Here is a 16,899-nt window from a genome sequence, read left to right as displayed (position 1 = left end):
AGGGAGGGAATTCTGCCCTCCTGCTCTGCTCTGCTGAGACCCTACCTGCAGCACTGCATCCAGTTCTGGTGCCCCCAGCATAAGAGGGACATGGAGCTGCTGCAATGGGTCCAGAGGAGGCAACAAAGATTATCAGAGCAGTGGAGAACCTCCCCCATGGGGACAGGCTGGGAAAGTCGTGGCTGTTCAGTCTGGAGACAAGAAGGCTCTGGAGAGACCTTAGAGTAGTCTTCCAGTACCTGAAGGGGGCTACAGAAGAGCGGGGAGGGGACTTTTTACAAGGACTTGTAGCAACAGGACAAGGGGCAATAGCTTTGAGCTGGAAGAGGGCAGATTTAGGCTGGAGATTAGGAAGAAATTCTTTCCAGTGAGGATGATGAGACACTGGAAAAGGTTGTCTAAGGAGGTCACCTTGAGGTGTTGAAGGCCAGGCCGGATGATGCCCTGAGCAAGCTGGTCTAGTGGAAGGTGTCCCTGCCCATGGTAGGGGTGTTGTAACTAGATGATCTCCAAAGTCCTTCCCAACCTAAACCATTCTATGAATCTGTGAAAGGGATATCATAGAAGAGGTGATCCTCATCTTTGTGAACTGTCACTGAAAGTCCTCATGTAAATGTTATCCTCTCCTTATTTTCTAATATGATGGGGTTTTGGTAAAGTCATGAGATACCATCATTTGGAAAGCACCATCCAAAAGCAGTTTATTTATACTGTTTTTCTGCTGTCACCATCAAATCATAGAATGCATTAGTTGGAAGGGACTTTTAAAGGCCATCTGGTTCCACCCTCCTGCACTTAAGCAAGGACATCCCCAACTAGATCAGGTTGCTCAGAGCCCTGTCAAGCTGATCTTAGATGTTTTCAGAGTTGTGGCCTCCAGCACCTCACTGGGCAACCTGTTCCAGCATTCCACCCCCCATATAGTAAAGAGTGTATTTTTTATTTGGTTTGAGTTTTTATATATCAGAGTACTTCTAGAGGTCAACTCTTCCATACTTGGTTGAAATGTTATGATTGGACTTGATCTTAAAGGTCTTTTTCATCCAGAATGATTCCATGACTCTATGAAATACACTATTGTCTGGATTTAAAATGTACCTTAGTGTTTCACAGCTGACTCTCAATTAACTTCTAAGGAGGTAAAGCAGCTCATAGCCATGATTCCAAAGATGTGTCAACAGTTTCAGTTGTTACTAAGTGCAAGAAAGTGTTGATTCAGATTTTATCCTCAATGCATATGGCACGTCCAGGCTTGCTGTATCTTGGTACCTGGTCTAATTATTTTTGCAAGTGTTTAAAAAAATCCATTATAATGCTAATTAGCACATTAGTCCTTAATTAGCCTTGAGATAGGCAAATATTTGTCTCTGTCTTCAGAGTGGAGTGATTCCACAGGGGACTACTGTAACAGAGTTACAGCTCTGGTAGATACAGGATGAGCAACAGACATCTATCTGGACTTGTGCAAGGTATTTGACACTATCCAACATGGCATCCTTGTCTCTAAGATGGAGAGACATGGACTTGCTGGATGGGCCACTTAGTGGTTAAGGAACTGGCTAGATAGTCATACTCAGAGTTGTGGTCAGTGCCTCAAACACTGTGCCCAGATCTGGTGTCCCCAGCATAAGGACATGGAAATGTTGGAGCCAGTCCAGAGGATGATCCAAAGGCTGCAGCACCTCTGCTATGAGGATAAGATGAGATGAGGGAGCTGGGGTTGGTTAGCCTGGAGAAGAGAAGACTGCGTGGGGACCCTTAGAGCTGCCTTCCAATACCTGAAGGGAACCTGCAGAAAAGCTGGAGAGGGACTTTTCATAAAGGTCTCCAGAGACAGGACAAGAGGGGGATGGTTTTAAGATGGAGAGTAGTTAGACTGAGTTTTAGGAAGTTCTTCAGTACAAGGGTGGTGAGACTCTGCAGTAGGTTGCCCAGAGTGGTTGTGGACGTCTTCTCGCTGGAGGTGTTTAAGGGCAGACTGGTGAGGCCTTTGGCAACCAAGTCTAGTTGAGAGGAATCCCTGCCCATGGCAGGGGCAATGGAGTACATAATGTCTGAGTTCCCTTCCAACTTAAGCCCTTCTCTGACTGGCCAAATTTCATACTTCCGGAAGAGACTTTGGTCTTGTCCTCTGAGGAGGTGATTGTAAACCTGCCATGGATTTTGGGGAGCATTGTGCTGTACAGGTCTGAGGATGAATCCTTCCCAGTTCATAGAAAAGAAAGCAAACCACACAAGTTGTCTGGAAAAAAAGAACATCGTTTCCAAGGCTTTGGAACATTGAGACCACTGCTATTTTGGTGCTTTAATGTAGAGGGAGTTTCTCCATCTGGAAGGTAGAACTCTATGAAGTGCCTAGTGTTTAATTTTAGTTGTATTTACTATATTTCATAATAATGAAAGTTAAGGGATTGAGGATTTATGGCTCTTTCAGAAGCTGCTTTTCATATCTGCTGGCCTTTACATGAAGGAGCGTCACACAGTAAATCAGCTGGCTGTGATGATCACCTAGAATCACAGTGACTTTAAGAGTATGAGGGTCTGGGGGCGGGGGGATGGTGGTTGTCATTATTTTATTGATGCTGGTCTATTTAGAAAAACATGATGTTAAAAGTGAATTATCCCAAAAGAGCTGGCAGGAGCTGTTCTCAGGGTTGCCTTAGCCAAACTTCATCCAGACATTGGATGGCCAAACTTACCTGCAGTTAATGTACACACCAGATGAAGGTGGAGGTGGCAAGTGTAGTCATTCATGGCTGTAGTTTGAACTATAAACATTTTGTGGTTATTTTTGTATCAACCCCACCAAAAGATGCCTTTTAAAAGTTCCCAGGTTGTGGAATGGGTCCCTTTCTCTGTTGTAAAGCTTTAAACTTGGGTGTGAGATAGAGATAAGGCCCAAATTTTATCCACACGTTGTCTCAAAGGAAACGATCACAGCTAGGTGAAGCAAATTTGCCTGCAGTGTTTAGTGTCAAGTTTCCCAGATGAAGAGGAGATCAAAGCTGAGAGATTAGGACATGCCTGTTAGAGGGGGAAATTGCAGTTTAGTTGTGCTGCTATTTTTAAAACTTGTCATATTTCCCATCTATCAGGTGAGCTGAACTCGGTTTTGTGGTGAAACACGGACATGTTCAAGCTCTGTGCATGGATCAGGGGCCATAATGCAACAAAAGGACCTTGAAAAGGGTTGTGGGAGAAGTGTCTCAGCCTTAATTCATATGGGGTCCTGATTAAAACAAGAAATCTAAGGGGGTTTGCTGATGTATCCATGCTATATTCCATGGGAGAAATGTCCCAGAGAGAATGTGGTGTTCTCTTTAGCTTTCTTGACAAAGTTGTCTAATCATTATTATAATTCTTTCAACTGCACAGACTTCTGTCACAAGAAACCCCACTAAAGTAATGTTGACTTTCCAGAAACACCCTTAAGTACAGCCTTCCTCTTTGTGAGTTTCTATTCTATGCAATGCCTTCACCAACTTGTTCTTCAAGCAGTAGACCTGTCCCATAGCATCTCAAACCCTGTCTTTGTTTTACTTCTGTATCTACTCTCTTATCCCAGAATGTCAGGGGTTGGAAAGGACCTCAAAACATCATCCAGTCCCACCCTCCTCCCAGAACAGGATCACCTAGAGTAGAAACACATCCGGGGAGGTTTTGAATGTCTCCAGAGACTCCACAACCTCTCTAAGCAGCCTGCTTCAAGGCTGTGTCACCCTCACGGTGAAAAAAGCTTTTCCTTGTGTTCATGTGGAACCTCCTCTGCTCCAGCTTGTACCTCCTGCCCCTTGTCCTGTTGTTGGATATCACTGAGCAGAGCCTGGCTCTGTCCTCCCAACACTACCTTTCACATCCTTATAAATACGAATGAGGTCACCCCTCAGGCTCCTCTTCTCCAAGCTAAAATGACCCAGCTCCCTCAGCCTTTCCTCTTAACTTTCTTTCCAAAACTTTTCTCTAAGCCTTCCTGTTGTCATTGTAAAAGCTGAACTTTGTTTCTTCAAAGTCAATTAGAAAGCTACTTTAGGGGGAAAAAAGTAAGAAAAGGGAAAGCTGACCATAGATATCTTAAACACTTTAGAAACTGAAATGTTGACTAATTTAATTAACATTTGTGTACTCAGTAGTTAAGGCTTATTGTGTGGCTGTGATAAGAAATCGACCTGTCCAAAGCAATCATATCTAAAGGTGTGTCTCAGTTGTCAGAGTTCCACTGGAAAAGTTATTTTGCCAAACAAAGAGGTAATTCTGGCCTGAAGAATTTACAAAATCAAGTCTGACTCTCTTATATAAGACCTATTCTGCTTCTTTTTTCTAGATTGAAGATTGTTTCAGCAGTGACTGAAATACTAATTTTCTTCTGTGGTTTGTCTTCACACTCTCCAAACATTCACTTAAAATAGAAACAGAAATATAAAGGACACAGACATTAAATGCTAGCAAATGATCAGTTCTGCACATATCCATCATTCTCCAGATTCTATTTTTACTGGTGTCTGCAGTTGCTTTTTGCTATTGATTTAAAGAAAATATGTATTCCAGAAAATTGTAAGAGCAGTGGTTTTGTCTGACCCTATTTTCCCTTTTTCACTTAAAACCCTGAGGGAAGAAAAGGGAAGTTGTATTTCTGAAAATGGGAACAAGCATTGCTTGAGATAGATCAGACTTTAGAGATGCTGTTAGAGTCCCATGCCTCTAACTTTGATTTCCTTAGAGTTGAAGCTGATGTAAACTCTGAGGTAAGAATCAGAATGTCTGCATCTGGAGGAGGCTGACCCCAGGCACAAATTCAGGCTGGGTGCAGAGTGTGCTGAGAGCAGCCCTGAAGAAAAAGCCTTGGGGGTGTTGATTGAGGAGAAGCTCACCATGAGCCTCTTGATGCAGTCTAGAAGGCAGTCATGTGCCAGGCTGCATCAAGAGGAGTGTGGCCGGCAGGGCAAGGGAGGGGATTCTGCCCCTTTGCTCTGCTGAGACCCCACCCTGAACTGCATCCAGTTCTGGTGTCCTCAGCATAAGAAGGACATGGAGCGAGTCCAGAGGATGGACACAAAGATGATCCAAGGGCTGGAGAACCTCTGCTATGAGGATAAGCTGAGGGAGCTGTGGTTGTTCATCCTGGAGAAGAGAAGACTCTGGGAGAACCTTAGAGCTGCCTTCCAATACCTGAAAGGATCCTACTGGAGGGCTGGAGAGGGACTTTTCATAAAGGTGCCTAGAGACAGGACTAAGGGAAATAGTTTTCAGCTGAGGGAGAGTGAGGCTAGACTGGATCTCAGGAAGAAATTCTTCAGTAAAAGGGTTGTGAGACTCTGGAATAGGTTTCTCAGAGTGCTTGTGGGTGGCCCCTTGCTGGAGGTGTTTAAGTGCAGATTGGATGAAGCCTTGGGCAAACAAGTCGCATTGAGAGGTGTCCGTGCCCATGGCAGGTGGTGTGGAGTAGATGATTGCTGAGGTCCCTTCCTAACTAATATGAGTCAATGATAGTTAAGAGCCACACACATTTATTCCGTAGAACCAGATCTGTGTCTCTCTCTTTCTTTTTTTTAACTCTTTCCATGTTTACCTGTAACAAAGGCAGTGTTTGGTTCACACAAAGTTCTCATAATTAAAGCCAGAAGGATGTTGCTGCTTGGAAAACGTAGCATCTAGTTCCCTCACATGAAATACTACCCCTATTCGTTAAATATCACCATGCAGACCTGAAGTTGCTATCAGAAAGTGATATTTAGTGTTGATAGATTGTTCTTACTCAGTTCCAAATAACAGTAATGACCTGTGGAAAAGGCAACTCTGGAGAAATTATTTCATTCTGTAAATGAGTTTAAATTGGCCTAGTGCTGATTAGAGGCAGAAACTCCTAATACTAAAGGATCAGATGTGGAGTATATCCCACGATGCGACCACTAAAGCTTTGTTTTTGGAGTTCAGGAGCCTGAAAGCTTAGGTTCAAAATGGAAACACAATAAAAGTTATTTATATATACTCCTGAGGTCTAATTAGGCTCACTATTCCAGAGGCACATGGATATTTTCTAGTAGGGTATTGTAATGTTTATGGAAATTGGCACTTAACTTTGAGTTGCTTCTATTTGCATGTGCAGATTAGCAAAGCAATTGGGTGCAAACCAGTTTTAGAGACCTGCCAACAGTTGTTTGTGGAGAGATGCAAGGAAACCTCATAACAAATCTTGAAGAATTAATCACTTATTTGAGAACATTTGAAATGTTCCTGATCTGGGAATGTTTCAGGTTTCCATCATGTCACAGCTGTAAATCATAGAATGGTTTGGGTTGTAATGGATCTCCAAAGGTCATCTAGTCCAATAGGCACCTGTAAAACCATGCTGGTTTCCAGTGGCCCTGTGCCTTTCCTAGGACAAGCCACCAGCCCAATTGTTGGTGCTGTACACAGAGCACACAGTCACCGAACAGAGCTGTCCCCACAACAAATTAGTGCTGAGGAGGCAGGTTTAGAGGGATGCAGCATGTAGTAGTGTCTAAGACTTGGCCTATGTTTTCTCAAACAATTCAGGCTGGAATTATGGTAAGAAGAGAATTAGGAGAGAGATGGATCCAGCCTGCAGAGGCAGAGCAGCACCTTCTTTTCTCTACCACCCCCAACATGAACTTGACCATGTCAACCCACCACCTTTAGATCAAGACTACAACTCAAGACTGAATCCAAGGGTGGTGAAGTACCTCTCTCCTGCCTTCTCTTATATCTAATTTTTCCTTTATTAGTTTTTCTTTTTTGATAGACATTGACTGGTTTGCTCTAAAATAGTTGAAAAGGAAAGAAATGACTTTATCCACAATGCTTGCTGATAGTTGTTAGAAAAAAGAACACGATTCGTTTTGTATTCTTTCTCAGGGTCATTACTGTGACTCTACCACTGTTTTGGTCCCTGCCAAGCAGGGATAATCCTCATTGGCCTCTTCCAACCCAAACCATTCTGTGATTGTCTGCAGAGTGGGATGAGGCACTTGTACTTCGTATTTGTTCCTCAGAGTTGTTGTTGTTACTCGTACTGCTGTTGTGGCCTTTCCAACCATGGTTAGCCCATTGAAGGGACAAAGATTCACCTCCCTCCATTTCTGCTATGAAGACAGGCTAAGGGAGCTGGGGTTGTTCAGTCTGGAAAAGAGAAGACTCTGGGGAGACTTAATGGCAATCTTCCAGTACCTGAAGGGGGCCTAAAAGAAGGATGAAGAGAGATGTTTACAAAGGCCTGCAGTGATAGGATGGAGGGCAATGGCTTCAAACTAGAGAAGAGCAGATTTAGATTGGATATTAAGAATGAGTTCTGCACCGTAAGGGTGGTAGAACACTGCCACAGGTTGCCCAGGGAGGTGGTTGGGGCCCCATCCCTGGAGCAATTGAAAGTGAGGCTCAACAAGTCTATGAGCAGCCTGATCTAGTTGAGGATGCCCCTGCTGACTGCAGAGGGCATTGGACTAGATGACCTTCGGAGATCCCTTCCAAGCAACCCAGACCATTCTATGATTCTATGATCGTCCACTGAATGGGATGACGCAGGTAGTAAGACATTAAATGCTTTGGGGCTCCTAGTACAAGGTGGGAAACAAGTGAGTTTTGTCCAGCCAGTTGTTTTATGTTTGCTTTTGTGCAAGCAACCTCACATTCATGTTTTTTCTAAGCTGTGATACAGCACCATAAATCAATGTCTGCCAGAGCTGTTGTGGATCCTGTGCAGACTCTGTTCTCTCTGTGAAAGGAGTTAATGAGAATAAGCTGTTCTAATTTGTGTCAGTATATTCCACTCTTATTGTTCTCTTCATAACAAAAGAAGAACAAAAGGCATCGAAGAGTCAGGGATGATGAAGTGCGTACATTTGAGGGATGTTACAAAGAGATCATTCCGTAACAGAGCCATCAAAATCTTCTAATTGAGATTGTTATAATTATATCAAGATCAGATGCTGAAAACAAAACAGTGCATATTTTTCTGTCAGCATCTCAGGTGTGTGCAGAACAGGCAATTCCAGGAGGAAGAGCACACATACTTCAACACTGAGCACTTTCAGTTGCCTGCAGCTGGGGAGTAATAACAGCAGGCACCAGTACACACTAGGGCTTGTCCTGCTGGAAAGCAGCTCCATGGAGAAAGACTGAGGAGTCCATGAGACAGCAATGTGCCTTTGTAGCCAAAAGGGCTGATGGCATCCTGGGGTGCATTAAGAATAGTTTGTTGTTCAGCAGTATATGAAGTGTGGCTGGTGTGTGACTTGGCACTGGTTTTAGGATGCCGAGCATTTGCATCAGACCTTTTGTGACCTGTGGGTTATCAAGTGGGGGAAAATGAGAATTTACATTTTTCATGTGTCTGGCACAGCCATGTAAGGGTCAGAAAGTGTCCAGCACTATGCGTTGGAAAGAGTGTCTTTGAGACTATTTTTTTTTGTTCAGGTTTCACTTTGTCATGATATGCTAGTATTTATTTTGGGCAGTGGTACTCACCGTGTAAATAGGGCACTACCAGTTGGAAGGCCTAAAATTAACAGTGAGAAATGCTGCTCCACTGAGCAGCTTTACTGTTTTGAAATCTGCAAACCCTATGGTTGCAGGTTTTATGCTGCTGCAGACTGTGGTGATTATTGTTCCAGAGACCTTGGTAAAAAGACAGAAGGTACATGGCCACCTAATGCTTCTAAGATTCAGGCTGGTTCTGTGCAGGACACGGTGAGTTGCTTTTACTTATAATGAAATACTGAGCAACTGGATTGTCTGGATTAATCTAAACCAGATTCCCAAGAGCACCTAAATCATTAATTCTGCTATCCACTACTCTGGAAGAGGTGGTTTATTTCATCATTTTAGAAGAATTTGGCTTTTAATGATTTATATTTGATACCAGAGTAGAGACACACAGCAGAATGAGTAACCATACCAGATGTACACACATAGACATGTGGATATGTACACAGGTTCTCCAGGAGGACCAGGGAAGCGGTCATGCTCCTCTGCTTGACACTAGTGAGGCTGCACCTTGAATGCTGCATTCAGTTTTGGGCCACTCACTACAAAAAGGACACTGAAGGGCTGAAGAGGGTTCAGAGGAGGGCCAAAAAGCTGGTGAAGGATATGGAGAACAGATCTGATGAGGAGCAGCTCAGGGAACTGAGGTTGTTTAGCCTGGGGAAGAGGAGGCTGAGAGGAGGCCTCTTTGCAACTCCCTGAAAGGGGGTTGGGGTGAGGTGGAGTTGGTCTCTTTTCTGTAGTATCAAGTGCCAGAATGATTTAGGTTTAGTATTAGAAAAATTTTCTTTACTGAAAGGTTGGTCAGACATGGGAACAGGCTGCCCAAGGAAGTGGTGGAGTGGCCATCCCTGGAGGTATTCAGGAAATGTGTGGACATGGCACTTTGGGATATGGTTTTGTGGATATTGTGGTGTTGAGTTGATGGTTGGACGTAATGATAATAGAAGGCTTTTCTAACCAAAGCAATTCTGTGATTCTATGATTCTCTTTGTGTGTAGCATCACAAGAGCACAAGAATATTCAAGATAATTTGTACTAGCATCCATATCGATGCTCAGTCTTTAGTCAGACTTAATGGATGGTTGTGAGAAGAGCCAATTTAAGATTTGTGATCAGTTTCAAGACCCCCTTTCTTGCATGCAATTGTTTGCCAAAAGAAAATGTTAACTTCAGTAGCAAGTGATACAATGAGAAGAAGTTGATACAGAGGAGGTTCAGTTTGGATATTAAAAGAATTTCTTCCTAGAAAGAGTTCTCAAACACTGGAACAGACTCCACAGGGAGATGGTTGAATCCACATCCCTTGAGGTGTTTCAAAGAGGCAGTGATGTGGTGCTGAAGGACATGGTTTAGCCCAAGACTTGGTAGAGTTAGAGAATGGTTGGGCTCGATGATCTTAAAGATCTTTTCCAAGTGCAGTGTCTCTGTGGTTCTATGGAAATGAGTTCTCCTCTTGACTATAATACTTCCATCAGGACAGGAACAGCTTAGTCTTGCAATGTTTTCATCCACAGCTTTTCCAACCAAAACAATTCTATGATTTATGAAGACATGCTGATAGGCTTGGGAAATGGATGCTGTCAAAGTGCCTCATTGATGACAGAGCAGTTGTCTGATGAAGAAACAAGTGACTGCAGAACTGCTTGTGAGCTTGGTCCACAAACATGATTAGCAGCATATCCAATACTTTAGGACTTTATCTCTGAATGAGCAAATAATGACAACACTGACAGGAAAATTATAAATTTGGGGTTTGTGACAAAAATAATTTCAGCCACATTTATAGAGGTTTAGTATTGTGCACAAATTGTACTGTAAAGCTGTTCTAAAATGTCTGTGTGAAGGCAGGATGCTAAATCTTCTTTGAGCTCAAGGACATGGAACTGTTAGAGTAGGTTTAGAGGGTGGTCATGAAGATGATCAGAGGGCTGGAGAACCTTCCTCATGGGGATGGGCTGAGAGAGTTGGGGCTGTTTGCCTGGAGAAGAGAAGGCTCCAGGGAGACCTTGGAGCAGCTTTCTAATATCTGAAGTGGACTACAGGAGAGCTGGAGAGGGATTCTGTAGAAAGATATGGACTGACACAATGAGGGATAGTGGTTTGAATCTGGAAGAAGCTTGATTTAGGTTAGACAGTGAGAAGAAATTCTAGGGATTGGAACTACATGATCTTTAAGGTCCCTTCCAGCTCAAACCACTCTATGACTCTATGAATTTATATCCATTAAAGCAGAGGGCACACTTTCCTCACTGTAGCAAATTTGGCGGTGAGCATTTTATTGCTATGACAATTTCTAGGCTGTGTCTGCACAATATTTTTTCCTAATAACAGTTTTGTCCAAATTTATCTCCTTTTATTTTTTCCCCTGAAGAGAGGAGGAGGTGGCTTGATTGAAACCTATAAAACTGGCTGTGTCAGTTCTACCAAACCTACTGGAGATAGTTAACTGTTCAGAGAAAATAAAAAAAGGGCATCATATATTCTCCTTATTCTCCTCTTGTAACCTGACAGATGACACAAGTTCATTATGTGTTCTGCCCTTATCTTTCTCCCATGGGCACCTGGATGGGGCACTTTTTAGCACTGCATGGGCTTTTCCTTCCGCCCACTCAGCTGCTGAATGGGTTGGGGTTTGTTGCTAAATGCAAGATAACCTAAAAATGGAGTGTTCTGCTGTGCATGAAACTCTTTTTATTCAGCACTTGACAGTGTTCATTAGGTTTCAGAGGAGTAACTCTTACCTTATTTGCCTGGTCTTGATATTAGCCCAATGAGTCAACTTGCCACATCTAAACTAGGACCTTTTTACAGCACCTAGGTGAAGATATCACTTCTCATGTGGAAAGCAGTTGCAAGGCTAAATTAATTCAGCTGAGCACAGGCAGCGTTGAGGAGCTGTGTCTGGGGCTTTAAGGCGTGAATTTGAGTTGGCAGCTTTTTCATTCCTCCAGATGCTCTTTCCTTCTCCAGGAGGTACTCTGTCATTTAAAATAGGACTCTTGCTTTAAAAGCAATACAGAGTGAAGTAAAAAAAAATAAATAAAATTGTTAGTTCTGTGTAGTAGGAGGAGCAATGTAGTAGTTCTCTCATTTTGATTTTTTTTTTCTTCCCTTGAATAAAGAATATTGAATAACCAAATTCATCCTGTTATGTTGATCTGAATGAAAAAAAAATGTAAATGGGATCCAGATGTGCTTGCTTCTCTAATAGTTTCATTCACTCTGCTTTAGATAGGAGAAAATGAAATGTATTCCATAATAGGTTGGAGGAGAATAGGCCAAAAATTATAGTGTTATGATATTCCCTAGGAATTCATAGAGGCCTAACGAATTAACTAGGAAACTGTGATGTCTAATGAACTCTGCATGGGGAAATATTTAATTTTGCACTGACTGCCATAAGGCAACTTGCATGGTGGGTTATTTAATCATTAGCTGTAGAAATAAAACAGCAGTAGAAGATGGACCTGGCCCTGGCATTGTGGAGAAAGGTTTAAAGAGCTCCCCCCTCAGCCTTTGCTGGGAAGGTTGTGAGATCCTTTTCTACAGAGCTACAAAACAGCTGGCAAACATCTGTCTGGACAGTCTCAACATGAAAATGTACCTTCATCTAACATGGGGAAGGACCTCCAGAGGTCACCTAGTCCAACCCCACTGCAGTCAGCAGGGACATCCTCCACTAGATGAGGTTGCTCAGAGCCTTGTTGAGCCTGACCTTGAATAGCTCCAGGGATGGGGCCTCAAGTACCTGCCTGGGCAACCTGTTGCAGTGTTTCACCACTCTCTTGGTGCAGAACTTGTTCCAACATTGTGAGAGTCTAAATCTTGTCTCTCTTGATGTGACTCAACAAAGACAAAATCACCTTTGCTTCTTGCCCAGACAATAGCTGATGTGTATTGGGCAGGTGCCACTGGATAACAACTCTCTGGAAGGTGCATAGACAAGATCATCTCTACCCATCAGCTACCCTGGAAAGGGAGGATGGTGCAAAGGATAAAGATTTACTCACCAGACTGCAGCTGCCCTGGAAATAACGGTCAGAGGCCACTGCTATCAATACACTCTGGAATATGCATATTCACCACCTGGACACATACCTAAACAACTGTATAAAAGATCTGAGCAACTACTGGCTAGGAAGAAGGAAAAGACTGGGGCAATGCTGCTCTGAAGTAAAATGAAGAGAATACCAGGAGAGAAAAGGACAGACACAGGAGAAAAAGACATCACTGTGTAGGCAGGAGGCAGCAGACCAGGAGGAACCCTCTCTCCGTGTCCTATGTTCCACCTGCTGCAAGTCATGGAGCTGAAGAGGCTGCTCAGAGAAGGGCTTGGACTTGGACTTGGACTTTGGGGTCTCTCAGCACAGCCAACAAGGATGACCTCTCCTCCACGACAAAGCTGCAGCAGCCTTCCTCCACAGACCCAAACTGTCTTGGGGAGTGAGGGGTATGGTAATATAATTCTTTTCCTCTTCTCTCTCCCTCTTCTCTTTCTCTGTTTTTTTCCTCTCTCTCTCTCCTTCTGATCCATCCACTTTATTCTGTTAATAAATAGCCTCACTGTTGATGTTTTGGCCTTGTTTGTGCCTCTAATTTCATAACACAGGAATATTCAGAAGAACTGAGTCTCTTTCTCTCTCTGGACCAAGACAAGCATCCAATCTAAATCTCCTCTCATTTCAAACCATTGCCTGTCATCTTGTCACTGCAGGCCTTTGTAAACAGTCTCTCTGCAGCCTTCTTGTAGACCCCTTCAGGTACTGGAAGGCCACTGTTAGGTCTCCCCAGAGCTTTCTCTTCTCCAGGCTGAACAACCTCAGCTCCCTCAGCCAGTTCTTACAGGAGAGGTGTTCCAGATCCCTGATCATCTTGGTGGCTCTCCTCTGGATCAGCTCCATGAATTCTATGTCCATCCTATGTTGAGGGCACCAGAGCTGAACACAGTACTGCAGGTGAAATCTTATCAGAGCAGAACAGGGTGGCAGAATCACCTCTTTCTATCTGCTGGCCAAGCTTCTATTGATGCCGCCCAGGATGCCATTGGCTTTCTGAGCTGCAAGTGGCCATCGCTGGCTCATGTCCAGCTTCTCATCCACTAGAACTCCCAAGTCCTTTTCTACAGAGTTACTTTCTATCACCTCATCCCTCAGCCTGTATTGATAATAGGGATTGTTCCAATCACGTAAGTCCCCGGGGTCACTAGACAAAAAGAAAGGTTTGGTGGTTTTACAACTCTTCCTCCCCAAGCTCCATCTTCCCTGAGACAAATAAAGCTAATTTTTTTTTTTTTTTTTTTTTTTAAAGCCTCAATCAATGTTATCTTTGTTATTGCAGTGAGGGAGGGAAAAATGCAGAAAGGTTAACATGAGTGGAAAAACAGGATTAATGGGACTCTTACTTCCCAGGTCGTCTGTCCATTAACATCTCATGCCTAGCAGTAAATGCTGTACAGCACGGAGTTACACTCTCATTTGGAGCACTCTTCCAGTGCGTTGGATTTTTGGTAATGTGTTTCTTCAGTCAATCCTCATTATAGAAATAATCAACAAAATGGATCTCTGCTCTTTCAAATCCCTACAGAAGTCAGTCATCTCTCCAAACATATGGTCTGTTTACCTTCCCAAAAGCAAAATGTATTCATAATATCAAAACCCAAAGACCCTCTCTGCTCCAGTGCAACAGACCTGGAAATTTACGGAGTTTTTGCTGTGCATTTTGATCCCCAACTGATATTTGAGAGCAGAAGGCCAGAGCAGTAACCAGGATACATTAGGCTGTCGAGCCACTATGCTACAGTGGTTCTGACATTATTTTTTAATGAGGGAAAAAAATAACTGACCTTGTAGGGACTTGCACCCAGAAACCTCTGGCTACTCTCCAGTCAGAGGAGCTCTTTAGGAGCTCAGGACTAGTGAAACGAGACTGATGTTTCTTTTCCACTATGACTACTTGTTCCTCAGAGGTTTCTCTTTGCTACATGCAGTTCTATCCTTGGTGGGCATGTTCTGCACTCATGCTAGGAGAAGCAATGCTGAAATACTTGGAACAATCCCTCTTCTCCCCCCAGCACCATCTTTTGTTGATGTTATTTATCACTGAGGTGTGTTTTGCTGTCAGTGTACCTTCTGATGTTGCAGATGCAGTGTGAGGGGTCTTACAAGGGAAGGAAAGGGGTAACATGTCATAACGTTGCTCAGCAAATCCCCCATTGTAGTCAGAACTGTGTTCAGGTGAGTGAAACAAAAAAAATCAAAAAGCACCAGAGAGGTTGTAAGAAGAGAATCACAGAAATGCTAGGCGTTGGAAGTGACCACCAGAGATCATCAACTCCCAACCTCCCTCCAGGAATGCATTCAGGCAGGTTTTGAATATCTCCAGAGAAGGAGACTCCACAGGCTCTCTGGGCAGCCTGTTTCAGTGTTCCAGCACCCCCACAGTAAAGAAATTTCTCCTCATGTTGAGGTGGACCCTCCTGTTTTCTAGCTTATAGCTGTTGCTCCTTCTCCTATCACGGGGCACCACCAAAAAGAGCATGGCACCTTCATCTTGACAACCACACCTCAGATATTTATAGACATTGATAATATTCTCTCTCAGCCTTCTCCAGGCTAACCAGCTCCAGGTCCCTCAGGCTTTCTTCATAGGAGAGATGCCAAAGTCCCACATTTCAATTGCAGACACAAATCTGTTCTCTGATGCAGACTTTTACTACAGCTCATTGAAAAACCTGTAGAAAGTACAGTGCTCAGCAGGAATGAACCTCTCCAGTATCATCAGAACTCTGACAAAATGCTGATTTGTCATTCTGTGACACAGTGATGTCCTTTCCTTTCTTCCTCGTCTAAAATTCATTACTGCCATGATGGCAGAGTTAGCTCTGTTGGACATGGCTGGTTCTTTCTTTACACAAGAGATAGGACAGTGCTCATACAAAACCCATCCTGTATGTGTTTAGCGATACGAAGGTGTTCCTCTTTCAGGTAGCTTTTTGGGTTTTGTTTATCGAGCTCTTTTGATTTAAATCATAGTTTCATAGTTTCATTCAGGGTTGGAAGGGACCACAAGGATCATCTAGTTCCAACCCCCCTGCCATGGGCAGGGACACCCCACACTAGATCAGGCTGGACAGAGCCTCATCCAGCCTGGTCTTAAACACCCCCAGGGACGGGGCCTCAACCACCTCCCTGGACAACACATTCCAGGGCTTCACCACTCTCATGGTGAAGAACCTCCTCCTCACATCTAGCCTGAATCTCCCCACCTCCAGCTTCATTCCATTCCCCATAGTCCTATCACTACCTGATATCCTGAGAAGTCCTTCCCCAGCCTTCCTGTAGGCCCCTTTCAGATACTGGAAGGCGACAATTAGGTCACCTCGGAGCCTTCTCTTCTGCAGACTGAACAGCCCCAACTCCTTCAGTCTAATCCTCATAGGAGAGGTGCTCCAGCCCTCTGATCATCCTTGTGGCCCTTCTCTGGACACCTTCCAGCACCTCCACATCCCTCTTGTAATAGGGGCTCCAGAACTGGACACAGTACTCCAGGTGGGGTCTCACCAGGGCTGAGTAGAGGGGGAGGATCACCTCCCTCGACCTGCTGGCCACACTTCTCCTGATACAGCCCAGGATCTGATTGGCTTTGCGGGCTGCAAGTGCACACTGAGAGCTCATGTTGAGCTTTTTGTCCACCAGCACCCCCAAGTCTCTCTCTTCAGGGCTACTTTCCAGCCAGTCACTGCCCAGCCTGTATTTGTGCCTGGGATTGCCTCGACCCAGATGCAGGACCCTGCACTTGCTCTTATTGAACTTCATGAGGTTGGCCTGTGCCCGCCTCTCCAGCCTGTCCAGGTCCCTCTGGATGGCCTCCCTTCCCTCCAGCGTGTCTGCTGCACCACACAGCTTGGTGTCATCAGCAAACTTGCTGAGGGTGCACTCAATGCCACTGTCCATGTCCCCCACAAAGATGTTGAATAAGACAGGTCCCAGGACTGATCCCTGAGGGACTCCGCTTGTCACTGGCCTCCACTGGGACATGGAGCCATTGACAGCCACTCTTTGGGTGCGGCCATCAAGCCAGTTCCTTATCCATCTAGTGGTCCACCCATCAAACCCATGTGTCACCAGTTTGGAGACCAGGATGTGGTGCAGGACAGTGTCGAAGGCTTTGCTCAGGTCCAGGTAAACGACATCAGTTGCTCGCCCCTCATCTATTAATTTTGTCACCTGCTCATAGAAGGCAACCAGGTTGGTCAGGCAGGATTTGCCCTTGGCAAAGCCATGCTGACTGTTCCCAATCACCTCTTCACTATTCTTTTGAGCGAGTAGTGACTCCAGGAGGATCTGTTCCATGATCTTTCCAGGCACAGAGGTGAGACTGACTGGCCTGTAGTTCCCT

This window comes from Melanerpes formicivorus, unplaced genomic scaffold (assembly GCF_026170545.1).
Source record: "Melanerpes formicivorus ecotype bairdi unplaced genomic scaffold, bMelFor1.0.p_v2 SCAF_5, whole genome shotgun sequence".
NCBI lineage: Eukaryota > Metazoa > Chordata > Aves > Piciformes > Picidae > Melanerpes > Melanerpes formicivorus.
Note: the sequence above shows the minus strand (reverse complement) of the source record.